Source organism: Schistocerca piceifrons, chromosome 3, assembly GCF_021461385.2.
Source record: "Schistocerca piceifrons isolate TAMUIC-IGC-003096 chromosome 3, iqSchPice1.1, whole genome shotgun sequence".
Classification (NCBI taxonomy): Eukaryota; Metazoa; Arthropoda; class Insecta; order Orthoptera; family Acrididae; genus Schistocerca; species Schistocerca piceifrons.
Genome location: NC_060140.1, coordinates 939,315,497 through 939,341,245, shown reverse-complemented (window position 1 = coordinate 939,341,245; position 25,749 = coordinate 939,315,497). Strand labels below are relative to the sequence as shown.

The 25,749-nt window shown below is 43.9% G+C and overlaps 1 protein-coding gene and 2 non-coding genes across 3 annotated transcripts in view; 2 read left to right on the top strand and 1 right to left on the bottom strand.

Moving 5' to 3' along the window:
* LOC124789239 (proton channel OtopLc-like) overlaps positions 1-25,749 on the top strand; it is a 259,793-nt gene that overhangs the window by 196,362 nt on the left and 37,682 nt on the right. The gene's annotated exons all lie outside the window — the stretch shown is intronic.
* Positions 22,748-22,822, bottom strand: Trnat-ugu. The gene has a single exon. It is a non-coding gene; the product is annotated as a tRNA-Thr (tRNA).
* Positions 23,409-23,483, top strand: Trnat-ugu. The gene has a single exon. It is a non-coding gene; the product is annotated as a tRNA-Thr (tRNA).

The following is a 25,749-nucleotide window of genomic DNA, read 5'->3' as shown; positions in this document are numbered from 1 at the left end:
ACATTTATTTACATTAAGTTTAATTATTAATTATACCACACATTAACGGTATCATGGCTATACTTAATAATAATAATAATAATAATAATGAGAAACTGGGTAGTTAAAGCTACAGAGAGATAGCTGAGACCTCAACGGAGAACTGTTCGCACAGTAGCATTTGAGGAGCTGGTATTGGATCGTGTGGGAGACGATTCATCAATAAGCATCGTGTTGTGACCGAAGGGTCAGTGCGTCACCTTTTGGCGTTGCAAGCGGTCAGCACCTATCTGTTGTAAGGTCAGCTCTGAAAAGTGAGGTGGCTGTGGGTCCTATGGTACGGACATCCGTACTGTAGCCGGCTAGTTGAGAAAATCTTTGTAAGAAGGGAAATCACAAGGCACCAACACCGAAGTTCAATAGTTACAAGTTTTCCGTCTTTGAGCATCAGCATCTACACAAGATGGACGGAAGTGGCCCAGCGGTACTGCGCTAAAAATTCAAGTCCTACCAGAGATATAGTACTGCCAGTGCTAGCTGTGCAGAGGTGAGATGCGAATATGCAAAGTTCTTCATCTCTGGCCGGGAATCGGTCGTCACAGGTTCGGGCCACCTATGACTGGCGGCGACGGAACTACCTCTTCTAAACAACACAGAGTTTTACGCGCTAGGATCTTTCTTCTCTACGTTCCCCTGAGATGGCGAAGGGCGACCAGTCCCACGTCACAGATTTCCGAGAGCTTCACGGAAGTATCCAAAGAGTGCTCGTCTCCCTTCACGTGTCGCCTTAGGGAGGGTTGCCTGCCTCTTTTGGCATATATAATATCAGCTGTTTGTTGGGGCCGGTCTGACTTGTTACTTCTCCTTTGCCGTAGAGGGGACCGCCTGCTTGAATGCCCTTTGTTCGGCAGACTCAAGCGTAGGAGATTGCCGGGTTGTGTGTTCGCACGAATGTAAGCTAACAAGCATTTGCTTACAGCAGACCTGATACATGTACGTGGGAACCATAAAGTAACCAATAGAGGCTCATCCTCCAAGGTAACGGTTGTCTTCAGCAGCACCTGAGCAGTTCCAGCTATGGAACTGCAGTCGGTGGTATCTACAGGAAGAGTGTCAGTCTTTCTTCTGTCTTCTTATCTATCTCAGTTCGTACTTCTGGTTCCTCTTCTTCCATATTAACATACAGACCGGTGTGCCCATACAGACGATACGTCACCTTATAAGTTGGCGTTTGGATACATGGCAAGGTGAGTGGGATGTAAGTGATAAGGGACGTAGACTGCACGACTTCCTCCCTGACATAAGGGAGCGGTTGAGAATGAGACATATCGATCCCAGCCGCGGTATGGTACATTTCTTAACCGGGCACGGACCTTATCCCACGCACTTAAAGCGCGTGAGTCTGAGGCAGACACCTACACGCACATGCGGGGAAGAAGGTTCCCCAGAATACACTGTCTTTTTCTGCGGGCAATACGCGATCAATTGACATACACTACACTTAGATTACACAGGTACAGACATCGATATATACACAGCAATAAAAGACGAAGAACAATGGGCACAATTAAACGCACTGACAAACAGTATTTCAAAAACAACATATGAAGAGTATACGCGGAAACGACATTACAGACATGCCTATGTGCAGCGTAACAGAAATCTCCAGAGAATGGACAGCGATACCCACAGTGATAACGAAAATAGTGACAATGAGGAGGAAGCTGAGATGTGACAGTAAATACACAAAAGTGCTGGCAATCTAGCCAAGAAAACACCAAATGCTGTACATGGATGGGCACCCAAAGTATTAATACATAGGATTAGTATAAATATGATAAGCAACATTATTTGTCTACTAATAACCATTTGTGTGTGTGTGTGTGTGTGTGTGTGTGTGTGTGTGTGTGTGTGTGTCTGTGTCTGTGTCTGTGTCTGTGTGACTGGCGGTCAACGGCTCGAATAAACCATTCCGAGGTATTCACATTCGGTGACGGTACTAACAAATCTCTCATCTATCCTATCTTCTTTTTATATTCTTCTTAAAAAACAACAAAATTTTATTTGTATTTCAATCTTAAATTATTGGTATTTTGAAAAGTATCATTTTTTGTAAATGTTGTAGCGAAAACAAAAGAAGAGAAAACTGATGAAAAACGAAAATTGTAAGATGTACGACCTGTTTTAAACATGAGGTAACAGGTCTATAATTTGGCAATAAATAAAATAAATAAATAAATAAATATTAATATCAGCGGCTGCAATCGCAGATGGCGGCAACCTGTCAGCTGGTCTGAGCAGTGTACACTTCTCGCATACGGAGTGGACGATCCTGGTGGGACAGTAACTGCGTAAACAGTATGTACAAGCAGTTGGGCCAAATTATTTTTTCAACTCAGTCACTACTTCGAGCAACTTCTGTGAGCTTATTATGGTAGTGCTGTAAGGCGTAGGTCTGACTCGTTTCAAAATGGTTCGCATGGCTCCAAGCACTATTCGACTTAACATATGAGGTCATCAGTCCCCTAGACCTAGAACTACTTAAACCTAACCAACCTAAGGACATCACACACATCCATGCCCGAGGTAGGATTCGAACCTGCGACTATAGCAGCAGCACGGTTCCGGGCTGAAGCGCCTAGACCCGCTCGGCCACAACGGTCAGCCTGACTCGTTTACGTCAAGGAAGAACGAAATATTTATTTTCGACCATTAATTCTCAAAGTACTGAGTTCAGAATCTTCTACAGTCTGTATAATTTTGACATAATGATTCGGGTCAATATTAGCTATTTCCTGTCCTTTCACATTCGCTGAGTGAAGTGAAAAATGACTATCTATATTCCTCCATATGTGCTCTGTTCGTTCTAACATTGTCCTCATGGTCCCTAGACAAGGCACATAATGTTAGCAGCAAACAAGAAGTATAATCTTCCTCGAATACCACATTTCTAAATTCTCCTAACAGGGGTTTCGCGAGAAACTCGACGCCACTAAAGCGAAGGTTCCCTGGGTATTAATGTTACACTTCCTTATGGGCTACACGACCTAATGCGATTCTAGTAACGAAACTCTGAATTATTGATCATAGGCAGCTTTATGAAATTGAATAAGTCGCACCAGATCGGATAAAGAAGCAACCAGATCAATTGAGAGCGTAACTGATTCACTTGACTTACGTGAGGGGTTAGAATTGAACGTAGACATCGATTACGTAGGATCGTAATGATGTGCTGACTTTATTCATCATCATCATCATCATCATCTTGGACAGTTTCCAGCCACTGGCTGGGTCTGTCGGGAACACAAGCCTCTCCATCGTGTTCTGTCTTTCCACCATTCCCCCTCTTTCACCTTCGTCCAGTTCTCTCCTCTTCTCGCCACACATTCCTTCACTCCCTTCACCCATCTATCTCTTGGTCTTCCCCTGGGCCTCTTCCCCTCCAGTTGCAGATCAAACATCCTCTTTGGAATTCTTCCCTCATCCATTCTCATCATGTGTCCATACCACTGCAGTATTGATTTTTCTATCCTGTCCTGTACTGGTTCCTCCTTTAGTCTTTCCCTCACATACACATTTCGCAATCTGTCTCGTCTTGGTACACTCAACCTGCTCCTCTGGAACTTCATTTCACTAGCCTGTATTCTACTTTTGTCGCTTTTGTGCATTACCCATGTCTCACTTCCGTATGCCAATACGGGGACAAAGTAGGTTCGGTATATAATTCTCTTGGATTTCTGTGGCACCTCCTTACTCCAAATAAGCCCCCTAATGCATTTGAAGAACTGCCCTGCTTTTCTGCACATTTCATTTATTTCCATTGCGTTTCCCCCTTTACTTTCAATCATGCTTCCCAGGTACTTGAAGTTCTCTACCACTTGTACTTTTTCCCCTCCACAAGTTATATCCACATTTGGCCTATTCTTCTTCCTTGTTGTGACAATTATTTCACTTTTCTTTGCAGAGAAATGCATTCCATATTGTGCTGCCGTTGCCTCCCATACATCTAACTGCTCTTGCACCTCCTTCTCGAAATTTCCCCATAACATCAGGCCATCGGCAAAAAGCACTGCTTTCATTTTATGCTCTCCAATTGCATCTGATACTTGCTGTAGGATTTCATCCATAACAATAATAAACAATAAAGGCGAAAGTGCACTTCCCTGTCGCAGCCCATTTTCCAGCTTGAACCATGCAGTACGTTCCCTCCCTTCTTTCACACAACTCTCACTTCCCTCATACATTTTTCTGACTTTTCGTGTTATCTCTTCATCTATCCCTTTTGCGTTCAGCACATCCCAGAGCTTGCCCCTATAGATACTGTCATACGCCTTCTCAATATCTAAAAAGGCCATGATTAAGTCCTTCCCGTACTCATAGTGCCTTTCCTGCAGTTGCCTTACCGCAAATATGAGGTCCGTTGTTGATCTTCCCGGTCTGAAACCATCCTGCTCCTCTTGCAGTCTACTTTCAATACTGCTTCTTATTCTCTTCTCCAGGATCTTTTCATAGATGTGCTGACTTTATTACGGTTGAATATATAGTAAGAGATAATAATCCGCAGTTTGGTATCATGGAAGTACAGCGTGAGAGAAGAAAGTAAATTAGGTACAAACTATGGCGTGAACACACTTTATTCAACATGTAAACGTCACTAAACGGATTCGGGTTTAGGTTATGACGTGCTCGATTTGCCTGCAATCCTTGGCGATGATGTGGTGGAGGCCGGCCGGAGTGGCCGAGCGGTTCTAGGCGCTACAGTCTGGAACCGCACGACCGCTACGGTCGCAGATTCGAATCCTGCCTCGGGCATGGATGTGTGTGATGTCCTTAGGTTAGTTAGGTTTAAGTAATTATAAGTTCTAGAGGACTTATGACCACAGCAGTTGAGTCCCATAGTGCTCAGAGCCATTTGAACCATTCTTTGATGTGGCGGAGAAGAACGAATAGCGAAATTCTGCAGGGCCCGCTAAAGTGTCTGATTATCGGTGTTGTCGATGACCTCCTGAATGGCTGTTTCCAGCTCAGAAATGGTTTTGGGGTTGTAGCTGTACACCTTGTCTTTATTATAGTCCCACAAAAAAAGAGTCGCATGAGTTCAGATCCGGAGAATATGGCGGCCAATCGAGGGCCATGCCAGTGACCTCTGAGTACCCCACAGCCTGAATGCGGTCTCCAAACTGCTCCTCCCGGACATCAAACACTCTCCTGCCTCGATGAGGTCGAGCATGAATCACATGTTGTCGACATTACTGTCGCTTTGGATAATGAGGATGAAATCACCTTCCAAAACCTTCATGTACCGTTCGGTGGTCACCGTGCCATCAAGGAATAACGCACTGATTATTCCGTGACTGGACATTGCACACGACACAGTCACCTGTTGAAGGTGAAGAGGTTTCTCGATCCCGAAATGCGGGGTTCTCAGTCCCCCAAATGCGCCGTTTTTGCTTGTTGACGAACCAATCAAAATGGCTCTGAGCACTATGGGACTCAAGATCTTAGGTCATAAGTCCCCTAGAACTTAGAACTACTTAAACCTAACTAACCTATGGACATCACACATACCCATGCCCGAGGCAGGATTCGAACCTGCGACCGTAGCAGTCCCGCGGTTCCGGACTGCAGCGCCAGAACCGCACGGCCACCGCACGAACCAATCCAAATGAAATTGGGCTTCGTCGCTAAACCATATGATATTCGCCTCGGAGTCCTGTTCGTCAATCCTGTGGACTGTTGGCGAAACACAACCGTTGTTCCATGGCTCTGGGGCTTAATGGTTGGTGGGTTTGAATTTTCTATGGGAAAAGACGCAGGTATTCAACAACAATTTCTTGTAGTGTCTCTCTGTTGATTCCTATCTGTTGTGCAGCTCGCCTGATCAATTTCCTGAGGCTGGTTTGAAACACAGCAAGTGTCTATTCGATGTTTTCAGGCGTTTTCACCCTTTTTGGTCGACCGAAATTCTCATCACTGCCATCACGAGCTACTGCCCGTCCTCGCAAACTTGCGAATTAAACAGTCTGTGACGCCTGGTCACCAAGATCTGTTGCAGCACGATTGATTCACGGATCCAGTTATATGGCTCCTTCCGTGTATAGCGATTTTACGACTATGACGTGTGGGGCCTGAAGATGCCATCAATGTAATGCCGAAACTGGTAGCACATAGAAGTTCATAAAAGAAAATAAATTTCTACAATACATACGACTGTTGGTAAATTATTGCATCAAGAAGTTCATGCCAGCCGTCGTCTCATGATCCATAATGGATCAACGAAGACGTTTCAGATTAGTCATGGGTCAGCACACCACATTGTGCATGATGTGCTCCAGTTTCACGGCAGCTGACTCCTGAAATGAGAGAACGACGTGTTGATGCTTGTGAAGAACTTCTTTGCTTTGAACGAGAAGCTGATGGCTTCCTTGCAAGAATCGTTACTGGGGACGAAACCTGGGTTAACTTCCACCAACCGGAAACGAAGAGAGCGAGCAAGGAATGACGCCATTCCTCATCACCAAAATCAAAGAAGTTTCGAACAGAACCATCGGCAGGGAAGGTTATGCTGACACTCTTTTGGGACGAAAAAGGCGTCATTTTGGAGCATTACATGTATAGAGGGACCACTGTCACCGGTGCATCATACACATATCTCCTAAAATATCATCTGTGGCCTGCAATCAAATCAAAGCGACGTGGATTGCTGTCAGCAACATGACAATGCAAGACCCCACCCTGCCCGTAGAACAGTTGCAACAATCACAGACCTGCATTTTGAGGGTCTTCCTAATCCACCATACTCACCAGACCTTGCCCCAACTGATTTCCATATGTTTAGACCATTCAAAGACGCAATGGGAGGATAGAAGTTCCGTTCTGATGAAGAGGTACGCGACGTGGTGCATGAGTGGTTCCGCGGACTACCAAAAGAATTTTTTTCTAAAGGAAGTTATGCACTTTGTAAGCGCTGGAGGACTTGTATTAAGCGTGGGGGAGATTATGTTGAAAAGTGATACAGCTTTGTACCACTTCTGGACAAAAGATAATATTTAAAAAAAATGTTTAAGGTTCTCATTTGACTCACCCTCGTACATTGGTGACTGGCCAGCATACATCTCACTTGTTGAAGACCTTTCTAAAGCTCACGCTACAACACTGTTACGTGGCCAGTTTTCTCTGAAACTCTCGCACAACATATTTGTGAATACTTTACGCTCGTTCCCTTGATCAAGTTGTCGATCTTTGACGCTGTAAAATAACTGCAATCAAGATTCAAAACCACGAGTAGTTGTCCATTCTGTTGTGTTCTTTTCCCTTCTTTCTACACTCCTGCAAATTGAAATAAGAACACCGTGAATTCATTGTCCCAGGAAGGGGAAACTTTATTGACACATTCCTGGGGTCAGATACATCACATGATCACACTGACAGAACCACAGGCACATAGACACAGGCAACAGAGCATGCACAATGTCGGCACTAGTACAGTGTATATCCACCTTTCGCAGCAATGCAGGCTGCTATTCTCCCATGGAGACGATCGTAGAGATGCTGGATGTAGTCCTGTGGAACGGCTTGCCATGCCATTTCCACCTGGCGCCTCAGTTGGACCAGCGTTCGTGCTGGACGTGCAGACCGCGTGAGACGACGCTTCATCCAGTCCCAAACATGCTCAATGGGGGACAGATCCGGAGATCTTGCTGGCCAGGGTAGTTGACTTACACCTTCTAGAGCACGTTGGGTGGCACGGGATACATGCGGACGTGCATTGTCCTGTTGGAACAGCAAGTTCCCTTGCCGGTCTAGGAATGGTAGAACGATGGGTTCGATGACGGTTTGGATGTACCGTGCACTATTCAGCGTCCCCTCGACGATCACCAGTGGTGTACGGCCAGTGTAGGAGATCGTTCCCCACACCATGATGCCGGGTGTTGGCCCTGTGTGCCTCGGTCGTATGCAGTCCTGATTGTGGCGCTCACCTGCACGGCGCCAAACACGCATACGACCATCATTGGCACCAAGGCAGAAGCGACTCTCATCGCTGAAGACGACACGTCTCCATTCGTCCCTCCATTCACGCCTGTCGCGACACCACTGGTGGCGAGCTGCACGATGTTGGGGCGTGAGCGGAAGACGGCCTAACGGTGTGCGGGACCGTAGCCCAGCTTCATGGAGACGGTTGCGAATGGTCCTCGCCGATACCCCAGGAGCAACAGTGTCCCTAATTTGCTGGGAAGTGGCGGTGCGGTCCCCTACGGCACTGCGTAGGATCCTACGGTATTGGCGTGCATCCGTGCGTCGCTGCGGTCCGGTCCCAGGTCGACGGGCACGTGCACCTTCCGCCGACCACTGGCGACAACATCGATGTACTGTGGAGACCTCACGCCCCACGTGTTGAGCAATTCGGCGGTACGTCCACCCGGCCTCCCGCATGCCCACTATACGCCCTCGCTCAAAGTCCGTCAACTGCACATACGGTTCACGTCCACGCTGTCGCGGCATGCTACCAGTGTTAAAGACTGCGATGGAGCTCCGTATGCCACGGCAAACTGGCTGACACTGACGGCGGCGGTGCACAAATGCTGCGCAGCTAGCGCCATTCGACGGCCAACACCGCGGTTCCTGGTGTGTCCGCTGTGCCGTGCGTGTGATCATTGCTTGTACAGCCCTCTCGCAGTGTCCGGAGCAAGTATGGTGGGTCTGACACACCGGTGTCAATGTGTTCTTTTTTCCATTTCCAGGAGTGTATTTTGGTGGAGGACCGTTGACTTTGAAGCATTCACGCTAATTTGAAAGAGTGAGGTCTTTTCCTTAACAGCCAGGAGCCTCATCCTTGTAAGAGCGAAGGCAAAGTTACAGCTTTCGGTAGCCAGCGTGGCATTCGCATTTCCACGCTCACAATCTCCGGACAGTAGACGGGATGGCTCTGTCTGCCCAAAAATAGCCATATTGTTTGTAGGATCCTTCAGAAAGGTAAGGAATCTCTAGTTGCATGTCGCTCTCCGGATTGTGGCTTGTGAACAGCCATTTGTCTCAGGACCCGTACCCCAAAATGACATTCAGTTTAAATTTCATAGTCCAGCATTCTGACTGGCCAACCGCCTTGCCACACCGGTAACATCGATTCCCATCAGATCACCGAAGTTAAGTGCTATTGAGCTAGGCTAGCACTTGGATGGGTGACCATCCTGGTCTGTCAAGCACGTGGCAAATGGGGTGCACTCAATGCTTGTGAGGCCAATTGAGGAGTTAGCTGTTTGAGAAATAGCTGCTCCAGTCACGAACGCCAACAGAGGCTGGGAGAGCGGGTTAGTCACCACAGCCCTTCCATATCCTCATCCAGCGACCCCTATCAGATGATTATGACATGACGGTCGATAGGTACTACTGGGCCTTCTGAGGTCTCCTCAGATGGAGTTTAATGTTTTGTGATCTGATTGGTTCTTACTGCTAATTTCCATAGATCACACTCTTTCACACCTGTGCCTACGTGTCGAGCTTCTCTCAGGTCTGTTTCGAAATTGTACCATGGAGTGGGAGATATTTTCTGCCCTCTACCCCACTCCCAGGCACTATTGGTAAGATATAGCGAAAACCCGAAGGAGTATGGCATTGCTTAACTTTCTCACTTGATTTTTACTGATTGGAACTCGCAATGTCACCGAGAATTGGTCAGCGAGATTCCTGTTCTGACATAAACCCCTGAGTTTCAGATGGAGTACACTTACTGCTAGGAGAGCGAAGAGTCCACTTCTGTCTGACAGTCTGAGGAGAGCACTCACAGTTACACGGTCAAAGAGTAAGATCGACTGACGACTTGATCCTTGCCGTCATCTATGACAGTGTCGCCACTTGAGCATTGAGCTCAGAGTCTCCAGCCGCTACTGCCGTCGCTTTAGGTATTTATGCCACAAGTTTGGTAAGACGGACCAGCATTGTAACACTGATCCCGTAGCGATGTGTTGCTGGTTCATTCCCCTCAGGAGCGTTTTACGCCATTTCAATGCTTTGCCGTTAGCTAGTTGCTTCCAGTATGCACTTTGGCGATCTTACTGGTGTTCGAACCTATTTTTCCATGCTCCTTCTATAATTTAGTAGCAGTCCTTGCAGCCACTGGTTGTATTCGTGTATTATTCGTATGTATATATAGCGTGCGTGCGTGTGTGTGTGTGTGTGTGTGTGTGTGTGTGTGTGTGTGTGTGTCGTGTGGTACCTATGTTGTCAAGGCGCTTCAGCCTGGAACTGCGCGACCCCTACAGTCGCAGGTTCGAATCCTGCCTCGGGCATGGATGTGTGTGATGTCCTTAGGTTAGCTAGGTTTAAGTAGTTCTAAGTTCTAGGGGACTGATGACCTCAGATGTTAAGTCTCATAGTGCTTAGAGCCATTTGAACCATTTGAACCTATGTTGTCATGCTCTAATGGGCAACACTTACTAATTATCATTTGGTAACATGTTTCATTTGCGTGACATTATTATTTCCTTTAATTAATTCCGTTTAACATATGGGGTGCTTTCCTTCTCTGTATGTCACTGGAGATCAAACTTGTGCATTACTAGGGATGTACAAGGCAGCACAACTGACATCTCTCAGTTACTTTTGCTGATCACGCATGACAGGGTAGAGGAAATAGCATGGACGCTTGAGTACCACCATCAGATGCTTGAAGATTGCAGAATGGTCCACTGAGTGGATGCATCCCAGTTGCCAACAAGGAACATTTGAAGCAAGGGGTAAAGATATTCTCGTGTTCGAGATATTTGTACAGGATGCAATGGGAACTCCATAGAAGTGAGCCATAGTGTCTCAAAAAGTAAACTTACAGTCCGAACGTGTTTGTTTCCCCGTCACTCTTCAAACGTCCCCTTAGAAAAATTATGAATGACTGTGCTTAAACTGACACACAATATTTTTAGCGCAACGCAATCTGACTTTCAAAAATCCCTACAAAAGAATGGCTCTGACTAACAATAACCTGTACCTTTCGTGAATCACTTACCACACAAAAATCTTCGTTACTCGAACTACTGCAATACAGCGAGCGCCAATACTGCCAGCTAAATAAAAGATTCAAACTACTGAAGGCACTAACTACTGATAGGCATACTTAGCAAATGAAAGATTTTGACAGAGAACAAACAATGTATTTAGCTTAATAGTGTTCAAAAGTCATAATATATATATATATATATATCAGTTCATGACATCCAGTCTTACAAATTTGCTGTCTCTGATGGACACACGTCCAGATCGTCCGCTCTCAAAATTCCGCCATCTCTCCCCCCAGATCCACCACTGCTGGCGGCTCACCTCCAACTTCGCAACGCTACGCGCTGTTAACAGCCAACTACTCAACACCACAATAGCAGATTCCAACAACGCAAACCAGCCACAGACTGCACACAGCAAAGCCAGTGATTTTCGTACAGAGCGCTACGTGGCGTTACCAATATAAAAACCTAAACAGCCTACTTAACTCTTGTATGGTTTGAGTAACGCTTCAGAGATAGGAGTGTGCTGTTGTGGCCCCAGAGTTCACCTGATCTAAATGCAACTGATCTGGGACCTCTTCGAGCGCATATTGTATTTTGCTGCGCCCGATCTTCGTGATCTTTGGTCGACGGTAGTGTGATCTCGGATCAGGATAGTTCACCAACGCTTTGGCTGCGTCTTGGAGTTAGTTGTGTTACTGGACACAGGCGTAACCAGCGCGAACCGGCGATCCATACGCCCCTACTAATGTGCCTGTAATTGATTTGCTTATGAGTGTGTAGAGAGCACAAATTTCTTAGTTTTGTTTCCACGTTTACTGAGGTGTAGCATTTTCTTTGTGCACGAAAATCTGGTAAAGAAAAGTAAATGAAGAGAAAACTACTTAGTGAAAAATAGTCGAATCTGATCTACGTAAATATTACGTGCCTACAACACGTTAAGATCTCCCAGGGATCGATTTGTAATAGTAAAGAATGCTGGATAATTAGTGTCCAGCCACGATACATCCTTCTCAAAAAATGTTTATGTAATTTTCTTTTAATACTTCGATCTTGGCAGGTAAAAACAAAAAAAGACTTTTTTAACTGTGTGGAGCAACATAATAAATCTAAACAGATTATTTGAACATCAACATTTTCATCAATCACTGCATATACATGTACTTCACCTTTAAAAGTGTTCCTTCCTCCCTCGCATATTTCGCCTGTTTTACTTTTATTTTTTATTTTTATTTACTTTTTATTTCTTCAGTTTTACTTTTACTAAGAAGGGATGACATGGAAAGAGGGTAATAATGTTTACCCGACGCTCTACATCTAGGTCTCTAGAAGAGCGTAGCGTTCCAAAGGATTGGAAAAGGGCACAGGTCATCCCCGTTTTCAAGAAGGGACGTCGAGCAGATGTGCAGAACTATAGACCTATATCTCTAACGTCGATCAGTTGTAGAATTTTGGAACACGTATTGTGTTCGAGTATAATGACTTTTCTGGAGACTAGAAATCTACTCTGTAGGAATCAGCATGGGTTTCGAAAAAGACGGTCATGTGAAACCCAGCTCGCGCTATTCGTCCACGACACTCAGAGGGCCATAGACACCGGTTCACAGGTAGATGCCGTGTTTCTTGACTTCCGCAAGGCGTTCGATGCAGTTCCCCACAGTCGTTTAATGAACAAAGTAAGAGCATATGGACTATCAGATCAACTGTGTGATTGGATTGAAGAGTTCCTAGATAACAGAACGCAGCATGTCATTCTCAATGGAGAGAAGTCTTCCGAAGTAAGAGTGATTTCAGGTGTGCCGCAGGGGAGTGTCATAGGACCGTTGCTATTCACAATATACATAAATGACCTTGTGGATGACATCGGAAGTTCACTGAGGCTTTTTGCAGATGATGCTGTGGTGTATCGAGAGGTTGTAACAATGGAAAATTGTACTGAAATGCAGGAGGATCTGCAGCGAATTGACGCATGGTGCAGGGAATGGAAATTGAATCTCAATGTAGACAAGTGTAATGTGCTGCGAATACACAGAAAGATAGATCCTTTATCATTTAGCTACAAAATAGCAGGTCAGCAACTGGAAGCAGTTAATACCATAAATTATCTGGGAGTACGCATTAGGAGTGATTTAAAATGGAATGATCATATAATGTTGATCGTCGGTAAAGCAGATGCCAGACTGAGATTCATTGGAAGAATCCTAAGGAAATACAATCCGAAAACAAAGGAAGTAGGTTACAGTACGCTTGTTCGCCCACTGCTTGAATACTGCTCAGCAGTATGGGATCCGTACCAGATAGGGTTGATAAAAGAGATAGAGAAGATCCAACGGAGAGCAGCGCGCTTCGTTACAGGATCATTTAGTAATCGCGAAAGCGTTACGGAGATGATAGATAAACTCCAGTGGAAGACTCTGCAGGAGAGACGCTCAGTAGCTCGGTACGGGCTTTTGTCAAAGTTTCGAGAACATACCTTCACCGAAGAGTCAAGCAGTATATTGCTCCCTCCTACGTATATCTCACGAAGAGACCATGAGGATAAAATCAGAGAGATTAGAGCCCACACAGAGGCATACCGACAATCCTTCTTTCCACGAACAATACGAGACTGGAATAGAAGGGAGGAACGATAGAGGTACTCAAGGTACCCTCCGCCACACACCGTCAGGTGGCTTGCGGAGTATGGATGTAGATGTAGATACATGTACATGGTTTTCTGCAGTTCACACTTAAGCGCCTGGCAGAGGATTCATCGAACCATTTTCATACTACGTCTTTACCATTCCACTCTCGAATGGCGCGTGGGAAAAAGAAACAACTAAATCTTTCCATTCGAGCTCTGATTTCTCTTACTTTATTATGATGATCATTTCTCCCTACGCAGGTGGGCGTCAACAAAATATTTTCGCATTCGGAAGAGAAAGTTTGTGATCGAAATTTCGTAAATACATCTCGCCGAAAAGAAAACCGCCTTTGTTTCAGTGGCTGCCACCTCAACTCGTGTATCATATCAGTGACACTCCCACCTCTATTGCGCGATAACGCGAAACGAGCTGCCCTTCTTCGCATTTTTTCCATGTCCTCCGTCAATCCTACCTGGTAACGATCCCACACCGCGCAGCATTATTACAGCAGAGGACGGACAAGTGTAATGTAGGCCGCCTCTTCAGTGGGTTTGTCGCATCTTGTAAGTGTTCTGCCAACAAAGCGCAGTCTTTGTTTCGTCTTCCCCACAACATTATCTTTGTGGTCTCTCCAATTTGTGTTGCTCGTAATTGTAATTCCTAGGTATTTAGTCGAATTGACAGCCCTTAGATTTGTGCGATTTATCGTGTCCCCAAAATTTATCGGATTTCTTTTAGTCTCCATGTGGATGACTTCGCACTTTTCTTTGTTTAGTGCCGATTGCCACTTTTCGCACCATACAGAAATTCTCTCTATATCATTTTGTAATTGGAATTGATCGTTTGATGATTTTACTAGACGGTAAATTGCAGCGTCATCTGAAAACAATCTAAGGGGCTGTTCAGATTATTACCAGCACAGAGCCTATGACACTACCTTGCGGAAAGCCAGACATCACTTCTGTTCTACTCCATGATTTACCATCTATCACTACGAACTGTGACCGCTCTGAGAGGAAATCACGAATCCAGTCATACAACTAGACGATGCTCCATGTGCACGTAATTTGATTAATAGTCGCTTGTGAGGAACGGTATCAAAAGCCTTCTGGAAATCTAGGAATATGGAATCGATCTGAGATCCCTTGTCGACAGCACTCATTACTTCATGGTTATAAAGAGCTAGTTGTGTTGCACAAGAACGATATTTTCTGAATCCGTGTTGGTTATGTATCAATAAGTCATTTTCTTCAAGGTGATTCATAATGTTCGAGCCGCGTGGTATTAGCCGAGCGGTCTAGGGCTCTGCAGTCATGGACTGTGCGGCTGGTCCCGGCGGAGGTTCGAGTCCTCCCTCGGGCATGGGTGTGTGTGTGTGTGTTTGTCCTTAGGATAATTTAGGTTAAGTAGTGTGTAAGCTTAGGGACTGATCACCTTAGCAGTTAAGTCCCATAAGATTTCACACATATTTAACCATTTGATTTTGAACATAATGTTCGAGTACAGTATATGCTCCAAAATCATACTGAAAATTTAGGTCAGTGATATGGGTCTGTAATTCAATGGGTTACTCCTGTTTCTTTTCTTCAATATTGGTGTGGCCTGTGCTACCTTCCAGTCTTCAGTAATAGACGTTTCGTCAAGTGAGCGGTTGTATATGATTGCTAAGAAAGGCGCGATTGTGTCTGCATACTCTGAAAGGAACCTGATTGGTATACCATCTAGACCGGAAGACTTGCCTTTCTTAAGTGATTTGAGTTGTTTCGCAACACCTAAGATCTCTACTTCTATGTCACCCATGCTAAGAACTGTTCTGGTTTCGAATTTTGGAATACTTACTTCGTCTTCTTTCGTGAAGGAATTACGGAAAACTGTATTTAGTAACTCCGCTTTAGTGGCACCATGATCGGTAAAATTTCCATCGCTATGGCGCAGTGACGGTATTGACTGTTTTTTGCCACTGGTGTACTTTACATACGACCAGAATATCTTTGGGTTTTCTACCATATTTTGAGACAGTGTTTCATTGTGGAAACTATTAACAGCATCTCGCATTGACGTCCGCACTAAATTTCGTGCTTCCGTAAAAGTTAGCCAGTCTTGGGGATTTTGCGTTCTTCTGAATTTGGCATGCTTTTTTCGTTGCTTCTGCAGCAGTGTTCTGACGTGTTTTGTGTACCATGGTGGATCAGTCCCGTCTCTTACTAACTTATGCGATATGAATCTATCTATTGCTTTCGATACTGTATCTATGAAATTGAGCCATATCTGGTCTACACTTACATAATTAGCTTGGAAGGAATGGAGACTCTCTCTTAGGAAGACATTAAGTGAATTTTTGTCTGCTGTTTTAAATAGACATATTTTGCTTTTATTTTTAGAGTTTTTCGTTTATGTGGTTTTGAGCCTTTAGTGGTTGGATACTGGATTTAGGAATTAGTAATGGCTCTAGTAGATTAAAACTGAAGAAACTGCAAAAAGGTGGGAATTTAAGGAGATGGGACCTGGATAAACTGAAAGATCCAGAGGTTGTACAGAGTTTCAGGGAGAGCATAAGGGAACAATTGACAGGAATGGGGGAAAGAAATACAGTAGAAGAGGAATGGGTAGCTTTGAGGGATGAAGTGGTGAAGGCAGCAAAGGATCAAGTAGGTAAAAAGACTAGGGCTAGTAGAAATCCTTGGGTAACAGAAGAGATATTGAATTTTATTGATGAAAGGAGAAAATATAAAAATGCAGTAAGTGAAGCAGGCAAAAAGGAATACAAACGTCTCAAAAATGAGATCGATAGGAAGTGCAAAATGGCTAAGCAGGGATGGCTAGAGGACAAAAGTAAGGATGTAGAGGTTTATCTCACTAGGGGTAAGATAGATACTGCCTACAGGAAAATTAAAGAGACCTTTGGAGATAAGAGAACCACTTGTATGAACATCAAGAGCTCTGATGGAAACCCAGTTCTAAGCAAAGAAGGGAAAGCAGAAAGGTGGAAGGAGTATATAGAGGGTCTATACAAGGGCGATGTACTTGAGGACAATATTATGGAAATGGAAGAGGATGTAGATGAATATGAAATGGGAGATACGATACTGCGTGAAGAGTTTGACAGAGCACTGAAAGACCTGAGTCGAAACAAGGCCCCCGGAGTAGACAACATTCCATTGGAACTACTGACGGCCTTGGGAGCGCCAGTCCTGACAAAACTCTACCATCTGGTGAGCAAGATATATTAACCACGCGAAATACCCTCAGACTTCAAGAAGAATATAATAATTCCAATCGCAAAGAAAGCAGGAGTTGACGGATGTGAAAATTACCGAACAAACAGTTTAATAAGCCACAGCTGCAAAATACTAACACGAATTCTTTACAGACGAATGGAAAAACTAGTTGAAGCCGACCTCGGGGAAGATCAGTTTGGATTCCGTAGAAATATTGGAACACGTGAGGCAATTCTGACCATACGACTTATCTTAGAAGAAAGATTAAGGAAAGGCAAACCTACGTTTCTAGCATTTGTAGACTTAGATAAAGCTTTTGACAATGTAGACTGGAATACTCTCTTTCAAATTCTAAAGGTGGCAGGGGTAAAATACAGGGAGCGAAAGGCTATTTACAATTTGTACAGAAACCAGATGGCAATTATAAGAGTTGAGGGACATGAAAGGGAAGCAGTGGTTGGGAAGGGAGTGAGACAGGGTTGTAGCCTCTCCCCGATGTAATTCAACCTGTATATTGAGCAAGCAGTAAAGGAAACAAAAGGAAAATTCGGAGTAGGTGTTAAAATCCATGGAGAAGAAATAAAAACTTGTAGGTTCGCCGATGGCATTGTAATTCTGTCAGAGACAGCAAAGGACTTGGAAGAACAGTTGAGCGGAATGGATGGTGTCTTGAAGGGAGGATATAAGATGAACATCAACAGAAGCAAAACAAGGATAATGGAATGTAGTCGAACTAAGTCGGGTGATGTTGAGGGTATTAGATTGGGAAATGAGACACTTAAAGCAGTAAAGGAGTTTTGCTATTTGGGGAGCAAAATAACTGATGATGGTCGAAGTAGAGAGGATATAAAATGTAGACTGGCAATGGCAAGGAATGCGTTTCTGAAGAAGAGAAATTTGTTAACATGGAGTATAGATTTAAGTGTCAGGAAGTCATTTCTGAAAGTATTTGTATGGAGTGTAGCCATGTATGGAAGTGAAACATGGACGGTAACTAGTTTGGACAAGAAGAGAATAGAAGCTTTCGAAATGTGGTGCTACAGAAGAATGGTGAAGATTAGATGGGTAGATCACATAACTAATGAGGAAGTATTGAATAGGATTGGGGAGAAGTTTGTGGCACAACTTGACTAGAAGAAGGGATCGGTTGGTAGGACATGTTTTGAGGCATCAAGGGATCACAAATTTAGTGTTGGAGGGCAGCGTGGAGGGTAAAAATCGTGGGGGGAGACCAAGAGAGGAATACACTAAGCAGATTCAGAAGGATGTAGGTTGCAGTAGGTACTGGGAGATGAAGAAGCTTGCACAGGATAGAGTAGCATGGAGAGCTGCATCAAACCAGTCTCAGGACTGAATACCACAACGACAACAACAACAACAACAACAACAACAATGGCTCTAAAATTTAGCTCAAATGAATCAGTTATCAAGAAGCATCTTACTTACGCAACGGCGTAAGTGCGTGGTACTGGCTGGAAAACCTGTAATCTTATCAAGAAAATATTAACAGTTATGCTATTGCCTGTTTAAGGGACGCCTTGACCGTGTTATTAGAAACTGAAATAATGACAGAATAATTTGAAGGCATCGGACTTTCAAATCCCCGTACTAAACGTTCTAGGAGACGAGATTGTTAGATATTTTGGTCATGCAGTTTGCACCAATAGCATCGACAATTGCTGCTGGTGAGATGCATCTCTGTTATCGGGATATGGTGACTGTCCCACACACAATCTAAAACTGTAATAAGAAACATGTATAATTTTTTAATATAGTGGTGATTAATGTTAATAAAATTATTAGAACAGTCGATTGATTTAACTTAAATATATTTTACGATATTTGCGTTACTGTTAACACATTACAAAGTGGTTACCGCACCTATAACGGAAAGGGCCTCTAGTCGCAACTATGGGTACAACAGAAGTCCCTCTCCTTCCAGCAACGAGGTAGGCGCAAAACAATCATTCGTTTATGTAAACAAAATACGTCACAGAGTTAACAACCGTTAACCGCCGCTCAACACTGCTCTGTCGTTAGGGGATGTTAAAACTTCCCTTCGAATGGGACTGCAAACCCATGCCAATAACATTCATATATGACAAAGATATTTCACATTCCATAACATCAGTTGAAGCAAACTTCGAATGTGTCCATGGAAAATGACATCGCAGATACATTTTAACCAACTAAATACCGAACATTTTGAATTAACATAAGGACAGGTGAATATGTGGACCAGTCAGAAGCAATACATTTCTTGCAGGGAAAACTCGACTATTCTCTGTTAGTAAAGGCGTAAGGTCTGGAAGAGGGAAGGGGGTGGTGGGAAGCAGAGAGAATGGTACCAGAAGTACCCTCCCCCACTCACCGTAAGTTGGCTTGCGGAATACTGATGTAGATACACACACCTCAAGGTTCAAAATGGTTCAAATGGCTCTGACCACTATGGGACTCAACTTCTGAGGTCATTAGTCCCCTAGAACTTAGAACTAGTTAAACATAACTAACCTAAGGACATCACACACATCCAAGCCCGAGGCAGGATTCGAACCTGCGACCGTAGCGGTCTCGCGGTTCCAGACTGCAGAGCCCAGAACCGCACGGCCACTTCGGCCGGCTACATCTCAAGGAACTATCTGAAAAAGAGTGCCTGTTTGGCTTTTGTTTTAGAGCCAAAACACTGTGGCATAGATGCTGCTACTGAAAGCAGCCAGGGTCACTCACGATAACCTAGTCATGCCAGACCCCAAGCCCTCAATTCCGTCCGGTAGAGTCTTGATAACGCTCTCTGGAAGACGGCGGTAAGAGCGAGCAAACGAATCTTGTCCCTGAAATTATTTACAATAATACTGGCATGGGGCTAAACTTTGTCAATAAATATCACAGGAGATCCTGGAAATAGCCTCCGTTTACGTCGATGCAGCACGACGTTCGATTAAGCATTGGGACTGAGAAAGACAAATATCTCTGTAAAGGAGTTACCTGAAGCCTAATAATGTTCATCAAAGCTAGTATGTTAACTTAATAAAATCCAACAATTACTTTGCAAATGAAATTGATGCCTTCTGTGTTCCTGCAAAGTTACGTAAAAATGCTCTATTCTTGACCGTAAAGAGCAAAAACATATTTTAAACTTTACAACACTGAAATCTGAGTGCTTCCTATTTCGAGCTGAAATTAATTTCATATACATTCCGATGTGAATCTAGAATAAAATTCACTTTCTTTATGCTTTTTGGTATTACATCCAGTGTTGCTCAAGCCAATGTTAACCTGAGCAGCGGCTGATGTGGTTGTAGCGTTAGAAATTAATCTGTAACTCAAAGGTAACATTTGATTGAGAATTATTTTTGCTATTGGACTTCAAAAAACACAAGTGACTTCTCGCAAACACAGAGATTAGGGGTTCCTGTTTAACATAAAATGGAAATCTGAATAATTGAAAAACAAATATTCACCAAACAACATAAGCAATCGCCCGCACATCTACTGGCTGCATTTACTAAGGATGAGATGGAGGAAAGGTTTTAGAAAATCTTACACAGAATTTCTGGGTATGGTACCGCGTCGTATTGTATAAAACGTTGGTTTTCTCCAGCAGTAGTTTTATACAATATGACGCGGTACCACACCCAGAAAACTCTTATGTCGACTGACGCTGTCCGCCGAAACCTATTCAATTATGTTGATATGTTGTTATATACTATACTTCCGAAATCAAATGCGATACAGCTTGACTGTACCTGTCAATATTCTGGATATTATACTACTGCATATACACTGTGGGCATCTATCCCAACGGATAATGTTAATTTTTCTACAAATAACTATGTCTTCATACCAATTTCCACTGCTATAAAACAGTGATACAAACTCAAATTTACGTTACAGTACCATTACATACAGGGCTATTCAAAAAGACCGAAAGGATTTCAAACATTTATTGTTCTCAAAACACAAAAGATAGAAACACAATTCCAACGTTCCTGGAAAGAGAAAAATTTAAATTTTTATGCGCTCAGTGTGAGCATCACGCGTTACACAACACACATCAAAACGGTGTCTCATTTTCAGCCACACACGAAACAGCTGGCCTGTCGTTATCGAAATCACAGCTTCAACAACGCGATGTCGCAGACCTTTTAGTGTGTGGGGCATAGGGGGAATAAAAACCAGGTCTTCTACGTAACCCCAAGGATAATTGTCACAAGGTATCAGGTCTGGAGACCTGGGAGAAGCAGGAGATGAACTTAAATGACGGTGGCCTCCCAGGTCTCTTGACCTGAGAGCTGGTGACAATTATCTGTGGGGTTACGTAAAAGACCGGGCTATTATCCCCGCTATGCCTGGCACTCTTAAAAGTCTGCGACATCGCATTACTGAAGCTGTGAATTCGATAACGAGAGACGAGCTGCTTCGTGTTTGGCAGGAAATGAGCCACCGTTTTGATATTTGTCGTGTAACACATGGTGCTCACACGAATGCATAAAAATTTGAACTTTCCTCTTTCCAGGAACGTTGAAACTGTGTTCGTATCTTTTGTAGTTTGGAAGCAATTAATGTTTGAAATTTGTTCCTTCTTTTTAATAGCCCTGTACACTTACTTTCGCTGTCAGTTATCTCCTCAACACGATCGCTATTAAAAAAAAAACCACGTGTCCCAATCTCCTACCATCACGTAGCGCAATCACCGCTCCGACAGTTGCTGAAGTGACTCCTGCAATGCGCTATCTTCATAGCAGTTCCACAGTGTACCACTGGATGTCTCAGTCTTTCTGCAGCATCGGTGATTTCATGCTAAAGACACTGGCACTTCAAAGGTGGTTTCAAGCAGAAACCACTGGTACTCAAAGGCTTAACTTGAGAAAATAAAGACGGTGTAATTGTTAATGAATCTTACCTGAACCCTCTTAGTTTGCTGGTGTAGTTTCCGTATTTCCCTTTAGAGAGGTTATGAACGGAAGAACACAAAGTAGACGTGAAAATCAGTTATAATAAAGTTATAATAATCCACGAATATTCTTCAGCTCACTTCGTATAGTTTGACGCCCGTAGAGACCGCGACGATATGATTAGAATAATCCACTTAATTTCACACCATATGCATTTTATAATTGACACGTACGTTATATGCTCGAGCATAATACGCATATGTGCTACTGACGGTGGGCACTATGCCCGAATACCTGTCTGGCAATTAAATATTTTACACGCAGATAGTGGTGTACATGCAGACAATGGTGATGTCTTTTAATAGACTAATAAGAGACAGCACAGATGCTTGTAAGCTGTAGTTCTTCCCGTGCTTCATCCGTGATCCTCAAGAATCTCTAATAAATGAGATTAAAGTACGCCCTGGCACGACGTTGATAGCGCTTCGTAGAGTGTAGATACAGACGCAATATTTTCCCGTGACCCTGATCCTGCGCCGCACAGCATCGTGGGCGCTGCTTTGGTGCCCTGCGGACTCTGCGGTTTTAGGCAGAGATCTTCCGAGACCACACCGTAACGCGAGCAGAGGCTTCCAGTTGCACGGGCGCATCTCGTCCTTGAAAACGATCCCTCTGTCGAGATGAGCAGGTTTCGAACCGATTGGGCGCAGCGCGCTTTGGCGTTAGAGCCACCACTGTCAATGACTGGCTCACCATAACAGCACATTTAATGATATTAACAACTCGAGGCGTACTGCGAAGCGCGTTTTCTTAAACGAACTGGACAGAATAGGAAATAATTTTAGCTCTTGTAGTAACAATTTACTTCCCCTTATTGTTATAAATGTGCCGAAGGTATATATGACGGTAGTATCTGTTCCCGAAAGAACAGTTACCGTGGATGTCCATGCAGCTTTGCTAGAAATGAAATGATAATTAAATGGACACCCTAGCTGCGAACAGGCGTTTATGTACTTCATTGGGGACATGTTGAAAATGTGTGCCCCGACCGGGACTCGAACCCGGGATCTCCTGCTTACATGGCAGACGCTCTATCCATCTGAGCCACCGCGGGCACAGACGATAGTGCGTCTGCAGGGACTTATTCCTTGCACGCTCCCTATTAGGCGCACTACGAATGTAGTGGTGTGGACATGTTGGAAATGTGGATCTCACGGGGAGCGTGCAAGGGATAAGTCCCTTCAGAGGCAGTATCCTCTGTGCCCTCCGTGGTTCAGATGGATAGAGCGTCTGCCATGTAAGCAGGAGATCCCGGGTTCGAGTCCCGGTCGGGGCACACATTTTCAACATGTCCCCAATGAAGTACATCAACGCCTGTTCGCAGCTAGGATGTCCATTTAATTATCATTTCATTTCTAGCAGAGCTGCATTGTCATCCACGGTAACTGTTCTTTCGGGAACAGATACTACCGTCATATATAGTTAAAATATGGCTTCCCGGCCATTGACCTTCTTGTGCGAACGCACACGCTATGCCCGAACTCGTACGGGACTTGGTAGATTAATCTGCCACGAGTAATGAGTATGATGGGCAAACATCTATTAGGCGCACTACGAATGTAGTGGTTTGGACATGTTGGGAATGTGGATCTCACGGGGAGCGTGCAAGGGATAATTCCCTGCAGACGCCCTATCCTCTGTGCCCGAGGTGGCTCAGATGGATAGAGCGTCTGCCATGTAAGCAGGAGATCCCGGGTTCGAGTCCCGGTCGGGGCACACATTTTCAACATGTCCCCAATGAAGTACATCAACGCCTGTTTGCAGCTAGGGTGTCCATTTAATTATCATTTCATGTGCCGAAGGTCTTGTAATTTCCAGTCTGAGGAAGTCTGTTGCAGCTCCCGTAGCTTCACCCCACTCGCTTTATATGTTTATGTCGAAAATGTCACAGAAAACTGATCCCTTGTTACACTCGTAAATGAAATAGAAAAAAAGACACTACTTTTTAGAAAGATGGGCTGACTAGCCACAGAAATTAAGAGCCGGCCACATTGACTCGTCTTAAAAATCTACACCCTAACATCTTGGGAAGTATTCCCGAAACTTCACAATATTTAAGTAATCACGTTACTTTCCTATAATTGTCACCTAAAGTAGAGGAAATATGGTTAATCAGTCTACGATCCTGTCTTAAGCATAAAAACGGAATTCAGTCGCAATAAGGTACACTATTGACTATGTGGCACAGTATACAGCTGCTTTTGGAAATTCAGACAATTTCATGGGAGTTCAGAATACAAATTATAATGATTTTAATAGACACGTCACACATCAGTCCGTTGCAGCCATCGAAAGTGTACCAAGGCGCTACACCTCCGCAATTTTTTTTCTTCGTAATGGAGTCTTCGGTTTGTTCGTCTCGCCACCCAGTTCCCTTTTGTCCTCCCCTAATTAATCTTTTGGGAGTCTGCAACACTATAATAAACAAAAGAAAGCTACGTCTCTTCTCTGTGAATCACTACAAACCGTGTCGCTGAAGCTGGTTTTTATTCCACCATATACAAGAGGTTCGTAAACAGATTGTAACAAGATATACAGCGTCTTTCTTAGACTTTCTACCAGTTACAACTTTTCAGCACTTACGTTCCACTCTCTCGCCAATCAGTCAAACCTGTGACCATTCGCACCGCTATTCTCTTTATATGTCCGACATTATAAACTTGAGAGGTATTAAAGTACAGATCAAACAACTATTTTGCATGCAGCCTTTTTTGTAGATAAACTGCCCTTTTCAGTATCATCCCAATGAATCAATGCCTACCACTTGCTTTACCTTCTGCATATACTCACTCACTGTTGCTCTCAATTATTTATAAAACAAAATACTGTAGCTACGATTAAGTAACCTTGTCTAGTGTTTGTATTACACAGAGATGATAAATATATTAAATTTGCAGATCAATTCGAAGTATTACAGCTCCATTTTCAATGCGATTTGATGAGAAATAACCGCAAGTATAACTCTCACTAGATGAAGGGTGACGTATAGGAACGTCTTCTCAGTAACTGGTCCTATTGAAATGGGAGCTATTAAATTACCAGGATGCATTGAGCTGCCTAGTTGGAACGCGTATGCATCCTCTGCATACCCTGGGCATTTCCCAGATGTGTGATAGCTATGTTATGATAGCTATATTATGTGTGTCTGAATTTGTGAAATGTAGGTGAATTTAATGGGTTTGTGTACTGCGTAGCTTTCTGTTTCTTTTGTGTGATGACGAAGGAAGCAGGGAGAAGATGAAACCTGGGGCGGAACACATATGTATGCATATACACTATAATAACGGAAGTTTGCCAGCATCCAGCATGTGCTATACAAGTATTTAACAGTTGCATACATACACATTGCGTAAAAGTGTGTGATGTGGTACCATGTGGTACCATGTGGGCATCACAATGGAAGCAGACAGATGGATACTAACAAAAAAAGCCGTCCATACTGTCGCAAGCCAGCACGCAGCATTATACTTGAAATACATATGTAACTTCCGGAAAACCATCTGAACATGAGCCTGAAAAGGTTCGAAACCTTTCATGGAATAATAAATAGCTCTTTAAAGAAAGTGACTGGTTGCAGGGTTATGTATTTACATTAAATAAACAGTCACGGGTTGTAAAACATCCGTAATGGGTAAGCTTAATCTGTAGCCCACTCGATCTTTTCAGCAAACTCCTCCTTCAGTTTAGTCGTTGCGAGTGCGGTTCGTGGCCACACACAGGGTGCGTGCTCTCCCCGCATCACTTTCTCTCTTTCCTTATTCGCGGCTATTTCTCCTCGAACAAGAGGTGGTGCTGTTCCTGCTATGTGGTGAAGCCATTTTTTTTTTCGATCTCCTGTATCCTCCTACAATCACTCAACAGCACATTCTTGTCTGCTACAGCGTCATTACCAATCGCAGAACCCTGCTCACCCTGTCCATAACATCGTTTATGTATGCGGGGTGTCCTAGGAAGAATGGTCAGTATTCAAGGACATGACAGG